The following is a 15,106-nucleotide window of genomic DNA, read 5'->3' on the forward strand; positions in this document are numbered from 1 at the left end:
ATTAACTGTTTTAGGGTGATGATGTTGCCCTTCACCAGAATCTTGGAACAGTTTCAGTTGTAGAATCCAGTCTTGCCCCATAATACACCAGAGGTTCCTCCAGCAGCAAATGCACCTACTCAGCCTTAGTGGGTCTGGACACCTTCATTATACTCCAAACTCCAAGAAGGCCTCTGTAAAACAGGTACACCATCCCTAGAAATCTGACTACTATCTACCAAAAATAAATCCTTCTTTAAACCTAATCCCCCTACCTGCTGTAATACAAGACATGACACCCCTCTCCAAACCATATGTTCCGGACCATAAAGCAACCTTTGAATAAACTGAATTCGGAAAGCAGCAGCCCTACTAGCCAGATGTACAAGACCTTGTCCTCCCTCCTCTTTTGACAAGTAGAAAAAACCCTTTGTGGAACCCAGTGATATTTATCCCAAAATAAATCTACAATAATCACCTGTATCAATAATCACCTGAAGGCCAGACGGTGTCTCTAAACATGACAACCAATGCCACAGTGCAGAAGCAACTACATTGTTAACAATAATAGTGTGGCCCCTGTATAACATACGAGATAGCAGCCAATGCCATCTCCTCATCCTCCTCCACCATTTCAACCACCCCATTCCATTTTTTTTCCATTGTCCCCTCATCCCCTAGGTAGACTCCAAGATACTTGAAACCTCCCTTACACCATTTCAGCCTCCCTGGCAAAGCCATGATCCTCCAGGCCATTTCCCAATGTGAAAAGCACTACTTTTTTCCTAATTTACCTTTGTACAGGTTCCCCTAAACAGATCAACCGAACAAAAGCTATCCACCTCGCTTGATTTTTCACTAAAATAACTACATCATCAGCATAGACTGCGAGACGAATAGGACGAATATCCCCTGAAAGGAACACCCGTTCAATGCAACTTTTAATTATATTTAGTAACGGCTCTATAGCGATGAAATATTACGTTCCCGACAACGGACACCCCTGCCCAATACCTCCAACACCTCTACACACTTTAAAAAGAGCACTCAAGCCACTGTTAACTTTCAATACACTGAGTATGGCCTCTATCTCCTGTGGTCTCAACCAATGTCAGGAGTTCCACTATTTCAGACTCTAGGGCGTTCATTGATCTGGTGATATCTCTGGTGACATTCATTGTGCATTGATTAGAGAATATTTGAATCTTGATTTTCCCTATATCCACTGTTGAAGGGACACAAAACTGGCCTTTTGAGACTTCCACCTCTGCCAGAAAAAACTAAAACATTTCCTGATATAATCCCCAGTGTTACATTTCGCAATGGTATTTGATAATGTCTCTATAAAACATATCCTCTCAGCTGCCACTACTGGGGCACATACATTTATTAAACACACAGTGATGCTGTCATATCTAGCTCTAACGTTTAATAACCTCCTCTCAACCACCTTGAGAACAGGATGGCCACACCCCCACATTCTGAGCTTTTGTGACTACACACTACGATCCCCCTCACCCACTCATGTTGCCACATAACTTCATTTCCCATATGACTACTTACTTGTTTATTGTAGAAAATGTTCCTTCCCTTTCCCTTTATGAACCCTTTATTAAATGAACTCTACGGCTCTTTTACAAAAGTAAGGTCTGAACTCTTTCATTTCCTCTAGAATTTAAATCACTTGTTTTGTGACCATTTCCTCTGGAATTTAAATCACTTGTCTTGTGACCACTTTCTTGTTTCTACAGATTTATGGGCTTGTCAAACAAGCCCCCCCCAGTCTTCCCTTTTGTCAAATTCAGAAATCTTCTCAATCCAATACCTCTCTTCCACCCCATTTCTTCTCTACAACCTGTTAATCCTCACTATCATCCCCAGTGGAAAACTCCTCCATCTCTACAACTGGTTAATCCTCACTATCATCCCCAGTAGAAAACTCCTCCATCTCTACAACTGGTTAATCCTCACTATCATCCCCAGTAGAAAACTCCTCCATCTCTACATCCTGTTAATCCTCACTATCATTTAAAACCCCATCTCTACATCCTGTTAATCCTCACTATCATCCCCAGGAGAAAACCCCATCTCTACAACAATCTCACTATCATCCCCAGTAGAAAACCCCATCTCTACAACTGGTTAATCCTCACTATCATCCCCAGTGGAAAACTCATCCATCTCTACATCCTGTTAATCCTCACTATCATCCCCAGTAGAAAACTCCCCCATCTCTACAACCTGTTAATCCTCACTATCATCCCCAGTAGAAAACCCCATCTCTACATCCTGTTAATCCTCACTATCATCCCCAGTAGAAAACTCCTCCATCTCTACAACCTGTTAATCCTCACTATCATCCCCAGTAGAAAACTCCTCCATCTCTACAACCTGTTTATCCTCACTATCATCCCCAATATCCCCCATCTCTACATCCTGTTAAAATCATCCCCATCTCTCCATCTCTACATCCTGTTAATCCTCACTATCATCCCCAGTAGAAAACTCCTCCATCTCTACATCCTGTTAATCCTCACTATCATCCCCAGTAGAAAACTCCTCCATCTCTACAACCTGTTTATCCTCACTATCATCCCCAGTAGAAAACCCCATCTCTACATCCTGTTAATCCTCACTATCATCCCCAGTAGAAAACCCCATCTCTACAACCTGTTAATCCTCACTATCATCCCCAGTAGAAAACCCCATCTCTACAACCTGTTAATCCTCACTATCATCCCCAGTAGAAAACTCCTCCATCTCTACATCCTGTTAATCCTCACTATCATCCCCAGTAGAAAACCCCATCTCTACATCCTGTTAATCCTCACTATCATCCCCAGTAGAAAACCCCATCTCTACAACCTGTTAATCCTCACTATCATCCCCAGTAGAAAACTCCTCCATCTCTACATCCTGTTAATCCTCACTATCATCCCCAGTAGAAAACTCCTCCATCTCTACAACCTGTTAATCCTCACTATCATCCCCAGTAGAAAACCCCATCTCTACATCCTGTTAATCCTCACTATCATCCCCAGTAGAAAACTCCTCCATCTCTACAACCTGTTAATCCTCACTATCATCCCCAGTAGAAAACCCCATCTCTACAACCTGTTAATCCTCACTATCATCCCCAGTAGAAAACCCCATCTCTACAACCTGATTATTCATCTCTACCTTCCTCTTAGAATTAGAACCTTCATCACCTTAAATTCTTCCTCTTCCTCCTCGGTACTTTGAAAACAGCTGCTTCATTTTCCATTGTTTCACTCTCCTCTTGAACTCCCATTGCAATGACCTCAATCGCAGTCTCACCCCGTCCTCTTTTCCCTGCTCTACCACATCTTCCCCCGTAGCCACATTGCTCTCCTTTCCTATTTCTTCCACCACATCTGCCCACCTTCTCCCTTCCCCTGAACCTTTAGCTTGTTCATCCCTTCTCAGTGGTGCTTTAGCTGCACCAGAGCTAGAGCTCCTACCTGTAAAGGTTTTCCTCCTCTTCGTCTGAAGAGGAGAGGCGAGAAGGATCAGAGGACCAATATGCGGCGTCGTAAGTGTCCATGGTTCTTTTAATAAGAAATACTTAACATGAACACAACTGAATGCAAAAACAATAAACATGGAACGAACGAAAACCAAAACAGTACCGTGTGGTGAAAAACACACACACGGAAACATAGAAATCCCAAAATCATAGAAAAACAAACATAGACTGCCCACCCCAACTCACGCCCTGACCATACTAAATAATGACAAAACAAAGGAAATAAAGGTCAGAACGTGACAGTAACTCCCCCCAAAGGAGCGGACTCCGGCCGCAAAACCTTAACCTATAGGGGATGGCGGCTCTGGCAGATCCCGCCTGAATGGCTGCTCTGGCAGATCCTGGCTGAATGTTGGCTCTGGCAGATCCTGGCTGAATGGCGGCTCTGGCAGATCCTGACAGACTGGCGGCTCTGGCGGCTCATGACAGATGGGAGACTCTAGCAGCTCTGTACAGACGGGAGACCCCAGCCGCTCTGGACAGACGGGAGACTCTAGCTGCTCTGGACAGACGGGAGACTCTAGCAGCTCTGGACAGACGGGAACACCTGTAGGGAGGAGACAGAGAGACAGCCTGGTGCGTGGGGCTGCCACAGGACCCACCAGGCTGAGGAGACCTCCAGGAGGCTTGGTGTTAGGAGGAGACACCTGAAGGACCGGGCTGTGGGGGAGCACTGGAGCTCTGGTGTGCAGCCTTGACACCACTCCCCCAGGCTGCTTTGGGGCGGCGATATTCCCCAGCCTGTGCCCAGGGTCCTTCTCTGTTCAAAATCTCCTCCCATGTCCAGGAGTCCTGTGACGCTGGCCGCTGTTGTTGCTGCTGCTGCTGCTGCTGCTGTCGCTGTCTGTTATCATGCCGCTTGGTCCTTGGTTGGTGGGTGTTTCTGTAAAGGTTTTCCTCCTCTTCGTCTGAAGAGGAGAGGCGAGAAGGATCAGAGGACCAATATGCGGCGTGGTAAATGTCCATGGTTCTTTTAATAGTAAATACTTAACATGAACACAACTGAATACAAAAACAATAAACATGGAACGAAGAAAAACCAAAACAGTACCGTGTGGTGAAAAAAACACACACGGAAACATAGAAATCCCAAAATCATAGAAAAATGAACATAGACTGCCCACCCCAAATCACGCCCTGGCCATACTAAATAATGACAAAACAAAGGAAATAAAGGTCAGAACGTGACATTTCCAGGCTCTGCACGCTCCTTCTATGAACAATTACATACCAAATGCCCCTCTCTTCCACACCCAAAGCATTTCATTGATTCAGTAGAAGCGTAGAACATAATCAAACCCATCAATCTTGAAACTGAACGCTAAATTCAGTTTGTCAGTATCCTTCATGAAAATCATGTGCACTTGTCTCCTATGAGACACGACATGTTTCAGCAAAGGAGATTTGCATCCCAAAATAACCTTCTATATTGTAGAAACAAGTTGTCCCTGATGAGATAACTCTCACTCCAATACCTAATCTCTAACAAATGGGGGTACGTTAGAAAGTAGAACTTTCTTCAGAGGAAACACCGACATGTGTGTCTCCCGCAACACAACTCCACTCCCAACTATCGTATTCACCTTTTCAATGGAATCTAAGAATATTACGACAGCGCTATTCGTCCTCGAGGCTGATTTGATGCTATCATACCCAATGATAGCGCCCACTGCTGAGCTACATTCTTCCACGGAACACCCTGCCTCAGTGGGAATCTTCACCCCATGCCGCTGAATACGTTTTTCAAACTCCAAAACCTCCATGAGTGGCCATTAAAACCAGCCCCTCCCACTGGTTGCGCCCTCAATGATCCCACCACCCCTATACGTGTGAGTGAGACAAATATAACCTAAAAACAACTCAACTACTCCCTCCCTCTCTCTCTTTCTCTCTCTCCCACTCCTGCTTCTGACTCACTCTCTGCATGCACTCCAATGAGAAAGAGAGACATGTACTAGTCTGTGGTGACCTAAATTCCAGAACTGGACAAGAACCTGACACCCTGAGCACACAGGGGGACAAACACCTGCCTGCAGGTGAAAGCATTCCCTCCCCCATATGGCCCCCTAGGCACAGCTATGACAACATAACCAACAAAAACGGGTCACAACTCCTGCAGCTCTGTCGCACGCTGGGTATGTACATAGTCAATGGTAGGCTTCGAGGGGACTCCTATGGTAGGTACATGTTACGGTTTTCTTCCGTCGAAGGAGAGTCGGACCAAAATGCAGCGTGGTTAATAATATACATCTTAAATAAAGATGAAACACGAACAATACAAAAACAACGAACGGAATGAGAAAACCTATACAGCCTATCTGGTGACCTAAAACCTACGAAAAACCCCAATACACAAACACACCACAAAATAAACCCATGTCACACCCTGGCCTGACCAAATAAATAAAGAAAACACAAAATACGTGACAGAACCCCCCCCAAGGTGCGGACTCCCGGCCGCACACTTAAACCCATAGGGAGGTTCCGGCGGCTCCGTCTCGGGACGTGGACCCCACTCTAACCAAGTCTTAGTCCCCCTGTAACGCGTCCTTTGATTGGTGACCCTCGCTGCCGACCTTGGCCTAATAACCCTCACCAAGGACCCCACTGGACTGAGGGGCAGCTCGGGACTGAGGTAGAAGCTCGGGACTGAGGGGAAGCTCGGGACTGAGGGGAAGCTCGGTACTGAGGGGTAGCTCGGGACTGAGGGGTAGCTCGGGACTGAGGGGTAGCTCGGGACTGTGGGGTAGCTCGGGACTGAGGGGTAGCTCGGGACTGAGGGGTAGCTCGGGACTGAGGGGAAGCTCAGCACTGAGGGGAAGCTCAGCACTGAGAGGATGCCTAGTACCGAGAGGAAGCCCAGTACTGAGAGGAAACTCAGGCAGGTAGTAGGCTCTGGCAGATCCTGGCTAGCTGGTGGTTCTGGCAGATCCTGGCTGACTGGCGGATCCTGGCTAGCTGGTGGTTCTGGCAGATCCTGGCTGACTGGCGGATCCTGGCTGACTGGCGGATCTGGAAGATCCTGGCTGACTGGTGGATCCTAGCTGAATGGCGGATCCTGGCTGAATGGTAGATCCTGGCTAAATGGCGGATCTGGAAGATCCTGGCTGACTGGCGGATCCTGGCTGACTGGCGGATCTGGAAGATCCTGGCTGACTGGCGGCTCTAGCTGCTCTGGCTCTCCAGCTGCTCTGGCTGATCCATGCAGACTGGCAGCTCTGGCTGCTCCATGCAGACTGGAAGCTCTGGCTGCTCCATGCAGACTGGCAGCTCTGGCTGCTCCATGCAGACTGGCAGCTCTGGCTGCTCCATGCAGACTGGATCTCTGGCTGCTCCATGCAGACTGACAGCTCTGGCTGCTCCATGCAGACTGACAGCTCTGGCTGCTCCATGCAGACTGGCAGCTCTGGCTGCTCCATGCAGACTGGCAGCTCTGGCTGCTCCATGCAGACTGGAAGCTCTGGCTGCTCCATGCAGACTGGCAGCTCTGGCTGCGCTGAACAGGCGGGAGACTCCGGCAGCGCTGGAGAGGAAGAAGGCTCTGATAGCACTAGACAGGCGGGAGACTCCGGCAGCACTGGAGAGGAGGAAGGCTCTGATAGCGCTAGACAGGCGGGAGACTCCGGCAGCACTGGAGAGGAGGAAGGCTCTGATAGCGCTAGACAGGCGGGAGACTCCGGCAGCGCTGGAGAGGAGGAAGGCTCTGATAGCGCTAGACAGGCGGGAGACTCCGGCAGCGCTGGAGAGGAGGAAGGCTCTGGCAGCGCTAAACAGGCGGGAGACTCCGGCAGCCCTGGAGAGGAGGAAGGCTCTGATAGCGCTAGACAGGCGGGAGACTCCGGCAGCGCTGGAGAGGAGGAAGGCTCTGGCAGCGCTAAACAGGCGGGAGACTCCGACAGCGCTAAACAGGCGGGAGACTCCGACAGCGCTGGAGAGGAGAAAGGCTCTGGCAGCGCTGAATAGGCGAGGCGCACTGAAGGCCTGGTGCGTGGTGCTGGCACTGGTGGTACTGGGCCGAGGACACGCACAGGAAGCCTGGTGCGGGGAGATGCCACCGGAGGACTGGTGTGTGAAGGTGGCACAGGATGGACCGGACCATGAAGGTGTACTGGAGAGCCTGAGAGCAGGGCTGGCACAGGACGTGTAAGGCTAGGTAGGTACACAGGAGGCCTAGTGCGTGAGGCTGGCACAATCTTCACCAGCCGACTAACACGCACCTCAGGACGAGTATGGAGCGCTGACCCAGGTGCCATCAAATCCCCGACACGCTCCGTCGGGCGAATATCGTACCTAAAGCACCAACCTAGCAACTCCCTCATAACTCTCTCCTCCACTTTCCCCATTAACTCCTTCACAGTCTCTGCTTCACTCACCTCCAACACCGGCTCTGGTTCTGGTCTCCTCCTTGGCTCCTCACGATAAACAGGGGGAGTTGGCTCAGGTCTGAACCCTGACTCTGCCACACTCTCCCTGAGCCCCCCCCCCCCAAGAAATTTTTGGGGCTGACTCTCGGGCTTCCTTCTGCGCCGCTATGCTTTTCTCTTCAACTCCATTATCCTATAGCCCTCCTCGCACTGCTCCAGCGAATCGCAGGCGGGCTTCGGCACTCTCTCTGGATCGACCGCCCACCTGTCTATCTCCTCCCAAGTAGTATATTCCATACTCTTGCTGTCCATAACGTCTTCCCATGTCCATTCCTCTTTTCGCTGCTGTTGCTGTCGCTGCATGTCACCACGCCGCTTGGTCCTCTTGTGGTGGGTGATTCTGTTACGGTTTTCTTCCGTCGAAGGAGAGTCAGACCAAAATGCAGCGTGGTTAATAATATACATCTTAAATAAAGATAAAACACGAACAATACAAAAACAACGAACGGAATGAGAAAACCTATACAGCCTATCTGGTGACAACTAACACAGAGACAGGAACAATCACCCACGAAACACTCAAAGAATATGGCTGCCTAAATATGGTTCCCAATCAGAGACAACGAGAATCACCTGCCTCTGATTGAGAACCGCCTCAGGCAACCATAGACTTTGCTAGAACACCCCACCAAGCCACAATCCCAAAACCTACGAAAAACCCCAATACACAAACACACCACAAAATAAATCCATGTCACACCCTGGCCTGACCAAATAAATAAAGAAAACACAAAATACTAAGACCAGGGCGTGACAGTACACCTATAGCTCATCTCTTGGCAGTAGTACTGTAGACTACTTTATCACTGACCTCAACACAGAGTCTCTCAGAGCGTTCACAGTCAGCCCACTGACACCCCTATCAGACTAGAGCAAAATCACAGTCTACTTGAACAGAGCAATACTCAATCAAGAGGCATCAAAGCCAAAAGAACTGAGTAACATTAAGAAATGCTATAGATGGAAGGAATGCAGTTTGGAAACCTACCAAAAAACTATTCGGCAACAACAAATTCAATCTATTTTAGACAATTTCCTTGGTAAAACGTTCCACTGTAATAGTGAAGGTGTAAACATGGCAGTAGAAAATCTCAACAATATATTTGAACTCTCAGCTTCCCTATCAAATCTAAAAATCTCAAATAGAAAACCGAAGAAATTGAACAACAATGACAAATGGTTTGATGAAGAATCCAAAAATCTAAGAAAGAAATTGAGAAACCTGTCCAACCAAAAACATAGAGACCCGGAAAACCTGAGTCTACGCCTTCACTATGGTGAATCACTAAAACAATACACAAATACACTACGGAAAAAGAAGGAACAGCATTTCAGAAAACCTGAGTCTACGCCTTGATGAATGCCTTCACTATGGTGAATCACTAAAACAATACAGCACGTCAGAAATCAATGTAACTGAACAATCCACTTGAACCAATTCTGGGAGCATTGGAAAACACTAAACAAACAACACCACAAAGAATTATCTATTATTATTATCTATCCAAAATGGAGATGTATGGGTAAACCACTTCTCCAATCTCCACAAACAACAAGTGTGCGGTTAAAATAGGCAAAAAACACATATTTCTTCGCACAGGGCCGTGGGGTGAGACAGGGATGCAGCTTAAGCCCCACCCTCTTCAACATATATATATATATATATATCAACGAATTGGCGAGGGTACTAGAAAAGTCTGCAGCACCCGGCCTCACCCTACTAGAGTCTGAAGTCAAATGTCTACTGTTTTCTGATGATCTGGTGCTTCTGTCATCAACCAAGGAGGGCCTACAGCAGCACCTAGATATTCTGCACAGATTCTGCCAGACCTGGGCCCTGACAGTAAATCTCAGTAAGATCAAAATAATGGTGTTTCAAAATAGGTCCAGTCACCAGGACCACAAAAACAAATTCCATCTAGACACCGTTGCCCTAGAGCACACAAAAAACTATACATACCTTGGCCTAAACATCAGCGCCACAGGTAACTTCCACAAAGCTGTGAACGATCTGAGAGACAAGGCAAGAAGGGCATTCTACTCAATCAAAAGGAACATAAAATTCAACATACCAATTAGGATCTTTCTAAAAATACTTGAATCAGTTATAGAACCCATTGCCCTTTGTGAGGTCTGGGGTCCGCTCACCAACCAAGAATTCACAAAATGGGACAAACACCAATTGAGACTCTGCATGCAGAATTCTACAAAAATATCCTCGGTGTACAACATAGAATACCAAATAATGCATGCAGAGCAGAATTAGGCCGATACCCGCTAATTATCAAAATCCAGAAAAGAGACGTTAAATTCAACAACAACCTAAAAGTAAGCGATTCCCAAACCTTCCATAACAAAGCCATCACCTACAGAGAGATGAACCTGGAGAAGAGGCCCCTAAGCAAGCTGGTACTGGGGCTCTGTTCACAAACACAATCCACAGAGCCCCGGACAGCAACACAATTAGACCCAACCAAATCAATTAGACCTAACCAAATCATGAGAAAACAAAAAGATAATTACTTGACACATTGGAAAGAATTAACAAAAAAAAACAGAGCAAACTAGAATGCTATTTGGCCCTAAGCAGAGAGTACACAGTGGCAGAATACCTGACCACTGTGACTGACCCAAAGTTAAGGAAAGCTTTGACTATGTACAGAATCAGTGAGCACAGCCTTGCTATTGAGAAAGGCCGCCGTAGGCAGACCTGGCTCTCAAGAAAAGACAGGCTATGTGCACACTGCCCACAAAATGAGGTGGAAACTGAGCTGCACTTCCTAACCTCCTGCTCAATGTATGACTATATTAGAGACACATATTTCCCTCAGATTACACAGATCCATAAAGAATTCGAGAAACAAATCCAATTTTGATAAACTCCCATATCTACTGGGTGAAATACCACAATGTGCCATCACATCACCGCAGCAAGATTTGTGACCTGTTGCCACAAGAAAAGGTAAACCAGTGATGAACAAACACCATTGCTTCCGGCGCCGACAGAGATGGCCGCCTCGATTCGCGTTCCTAGGAAACTATGCAGTTTTTTGTTTTTTTACATGTTATTTCTTACATTGGTACCCCAGGTCATCTTAGGTTTCATTACATATAGTCGAGAAGAACTACTGAACATAGGAGCAGCGTCAACTCACCATCAGTACGACCAAGAATATGACTTTCGCAAGGCGGATCCTGTGTTCTGCCTTTCACCCAGGACAACGGAATGGATCCCAGCCGGCGACCCCAAAAAACGACTTCGAAAAAGGGGAAAACGAAGCGGTCTTCTGGTCAGACTCCGGAGACGGGCACATCGTGCACCACTCCCTAGCATTCTCCTCGCCAATGTCCAGTCTCTTGACAACAAGGTTGATGAAATCTGAGCAAGGGTAGCATTCCAGAGGGACATCAGAGACTGTAACGTTCTTTGCTTCACGGAAACATGGCTGGTTTCTCCACACATCGCGCCAACAGAAACAAAAATCTTTCTGGTAAGAAGAGGGGCGGGGGCGTATGCTTTATGGTTAACGTGACGTGGTGTGGCGAAAACAACATACAGGAACTCAAGTCCTTCTGTTCACCTAACTTAGAATTCCTCACAATCAAATGTAGACCGCATTATCTACCAAGGGAATTCTCTTCGATTATAATCACAGCCGTATATATTCCCCCCCAAGCAGACACATCGATGGCTCTGAACGAACTTTATTTGACTCTTTGCAAACTGGAATCCATATATCCGGAGGCTGCATTCATTGTAGCTGGGGATTTTAACAAGGCTAATCTGAAAACATGACAACATTGACGAATACGCTGATTCGGTGTGCGAGTTCATTAGAACGTGCGTTGAAGATGTCGTTCCCATAGCAACGATTAAAACATTCCCAAACCAGAAACCGTGGATTGATGGCAGCATTCGCGTGAAACTGAAAGCGCGAATCACTGCTTTTAATCAGGGCAAGGTGACTGGAAACATGACCGAATACAAACAGTGTAACTATTCCCTCCGCAAGGCAATCAAACAAGCTAAGCGTCAGTATAGAGACAAAGTAGAATCTCAATTCAACGGCTCAGACACAAGAGGTATGTGGCAGGGTCTACAGTCAATCACGGATTACAAAAAGAAAACCAGCACCGTCACGGACCAGGATGTCTTGCTCCCAGGCAGACTAATTAACTTTTTTGCCCGCTTTGAGGACAATACAGTGCCACTGACACTGCCCGCAACTAAAACATGTGGACTCTCCTTCACTGCAGCCGACGTGAGGAAAACATTTTAACGTGTCAACCCTCGCAAGGCAGCAGGCCCAAACGGCATCCCCAGCCGCGCCCTCAGAGCATGCGCAGACCAGCTGGCTGGTGTGTTTACGGACATATTCAATCAATCCCTATCCCAGTCTGTTGTTCCCACATGCTTCAAGAGGGCCACCATTGTTCCTGTTCCCAAGAAAGCTAAGGTAACTGAGCTAAACGACTACCGCCCCGTAGCACTCACTTCCGTCATCATGAAGTGCTTTGAGAGACTAGTCAAGGACCATATCACCTCCACCCTATCTGACACCCTAGACCCACTCTAATTTGCTTACCACCCAAATAGGTCCACAGACGATGCAATCTCAACCACACTGCACACTGCCCTAACCCATCTGGACAAGAGGAATACCTATGTGAGAATGCTGTTCATCGACTACAGCTCAGCATTTAACACCATAGTGCCCTCCAAGCTCGTCATCAAGCTCGAGACCCTGGGTCTCGACCCCGCCCTGTGCAACTGGGTACTGGATTTCCTGATTGGCCGCCCCCAGGTGGTGAGGGTAGGCAACAACATCTCCACCCGCTGATCCTCAACACTGGGGCCCCACAAGGGTGCGTTCTGTACTCCCTGTTCACCCACGACTGCGTGGCCATGCACGCCTCCAACTCAATCATCAAGTTTGCGGACGACACAAAAGTGGTAGGCTTGATTACCAACAACGACGAGACGGCCTACAGGGAGGAGGTGAGGGCCCTCAGAGTGTGGTGTCAGGAAAATAACCTCACACTCAACGTCAACAAAACTAAGGAGATGATTGTGGACTTCAGGAAACAGCAGAGGGAGCACCCCCCTATCCACATCGATGGAACAGTAGTGGAGAGGGTAGTAAGTTTTAAGTTCCTCGGGGTACACATCAGAGACAAACTGAATTGGTCCACCCACACAGACAGCATCGTGAAGAAGGCGCAGCAGCGCCTCTTCAACCTCAGGAGGCTGAAGAAATTCGGCTTGTCACCAAAAGCACTCACAAACTTCTACAGATGCACAATCGAGAGCATCCTGTCGGGCTGTATCACCGCCTGGTACGGCAACTGCTCCGCCCACAACCGTAAGGCTCTCCAGAGGGTAGTGAGGTCTGCACAACGCATCACTGGGGGCAAACTACCTGCCCTCCAGGACACCTACACCACCCGATGTCACAGGAAGGCCATAAAGATCATCAAGGACAACAACCACCCGAGCCACTGCCTGTTCACCCCGCTATCATCCAGAAGGCGAGGTCAGTACAGGTGCATCAAAGCTGGGACCGAGAGACTGAAAAACAGCTTCTATCTCAAGGCCATCAGACTGTTAAACAGCCACCACTAACATTGAGTGGCTGCTGCCAACACACTGACTCAACTCCAGCCACTTTAATAATGGGAATTGTTGGGAAATGATGTAAAATATATCACTAGCCACTTTAAACAATGCTACCTAATATAATGTTTACATACCCTACATTATTCATCTCATATTTATACGTATATACTGTACTCTATATCATCTACTGCATCCTTATGTAATACATGTATCACTAGCCACTTTAACTATGCCACTTTGTTTACATACTCATCTCATATGTATATACTGCACTCAATACCATCTACTGTATCTTGCCTATGCCGCTCTGTACCATCACTCATTCATATATCTTTATGTACATATTCTTTATCCCCTTACACTTGTGTCTATAAGGTAGTAGTTTTGGAATTGTTAGCTAGATTACTTGTTGGTTATTACTGCATTGTCGGAACTAGAAGCACAAGCATTTCGCTACACTCGCACTAACATCTGCTAACCATGTGTATGTGACAAATAAAATTTGATTTGATTTGATTTGATTTGTAAATACAACCAATATTTGTGCTTATGTATTTTCCCTTTTGTACTTTAACCATTTGTACATCGTTACAACCCTGTATATATACATAATATTACATTTGTAATGTCTTAATTCTTTTGAAACTTCTGTATGTTTAAACTTCTTATGGCTGCAGGGGCAGTATTGAGTAGCTTGGATGAAAGGTGCACAGAGGTGCCCAGAGTAAACGGCCTGCTCCTCAGTCCCAGTTGCTAATATATGCATATTATTATTAGTATTGATAGAAAACACTCTGAAGTTTCTAAATCTGTTTGAATGATGTCTGTGAGTATAACAGAACTTATTTAGAAGGCAAAATCCTGAGAAGAAATCCAAACAGGAAGTGGGAAATCTGAGGTTGGTCGATTTTCAACCCAGCCCCTATTGATTACACAGTGGGATATCGGTTATGTTGCACTTCCTAAGGCTTCCACGAGATGTGGTTCCACCAACCGTCTTTAGAAACTTGAATGAGACTTCTACTGTGATGTGGGGCAGGATGCGTTCCATGGCTTTTCTACAGACAATGGAATTCTCCGTTTGGAATGTTATTGAAGATCTATGATAAAAACATCCTAAAGATTGATTCGTCCGAAGTTCGGCTGGACCTGCACGAGCGTTTGGATTTGTGTGTCTAAAGCCCTAACAAAAGTAGCTATTTGGACATAAATGATGGACATTATCGAACATATCAAACATTTATTGTGGAACTAGGATTCCTGGGAGTGCATTCTGATGAAGATCATCAAAGGTAAGTGAATATTGATAATGTTATTTCTCATTTCTGTTGACTCCAACATGGCGGATAAATGTATTTGTTTTCTGAGCGCCGTTCTCAGATTATTGCATGGTTTGCTTTTCCGTAAAGTTCTTTTGAAATCTGACACAGCGGTTGCATTAAGGAGAAGTATAGCTATAATTCCATGTGTAACACTTGTATTTTCATCAACATTTATGATGAGTATTTCTGTAAATTGATGTGGCTCTCTGCAAAATCA

The 15,106-nt window shown here is 46.6% G+C and overlaps 1 protein-coding gene across 4 annotated transcripts in view; it reads right to left on the bottom strand.

Moving 5' to 3' along the window:
* Positions 1 to 15,106, bottom strand: part of LOC112238626 (signal-induced proliferation-associated 1-like protein 2) — a 341,137-nt gene that overhangs the window by 100,654 nt on the left and 225,377 nt on the right. The gene's annotated exons all lie outside the window — the stretch shown is intronic.

This window comes from Oncorhynchus tshawytscha, linkage group LG24 (genome assembly GCF_018296145.1).
Source record: "Oncorhynchus tshawytscha isolate Ot180627B linkage group LG24, Otsh_v2.0, whole genome shotgun sequence".
Lineage (NCBI taxonomy): Eukaryota > Metazoa > Chordata > Actinopteri > Salmoniformes > Salmonidae > Oncorhynchus > Oncorhynchus tshawytscha.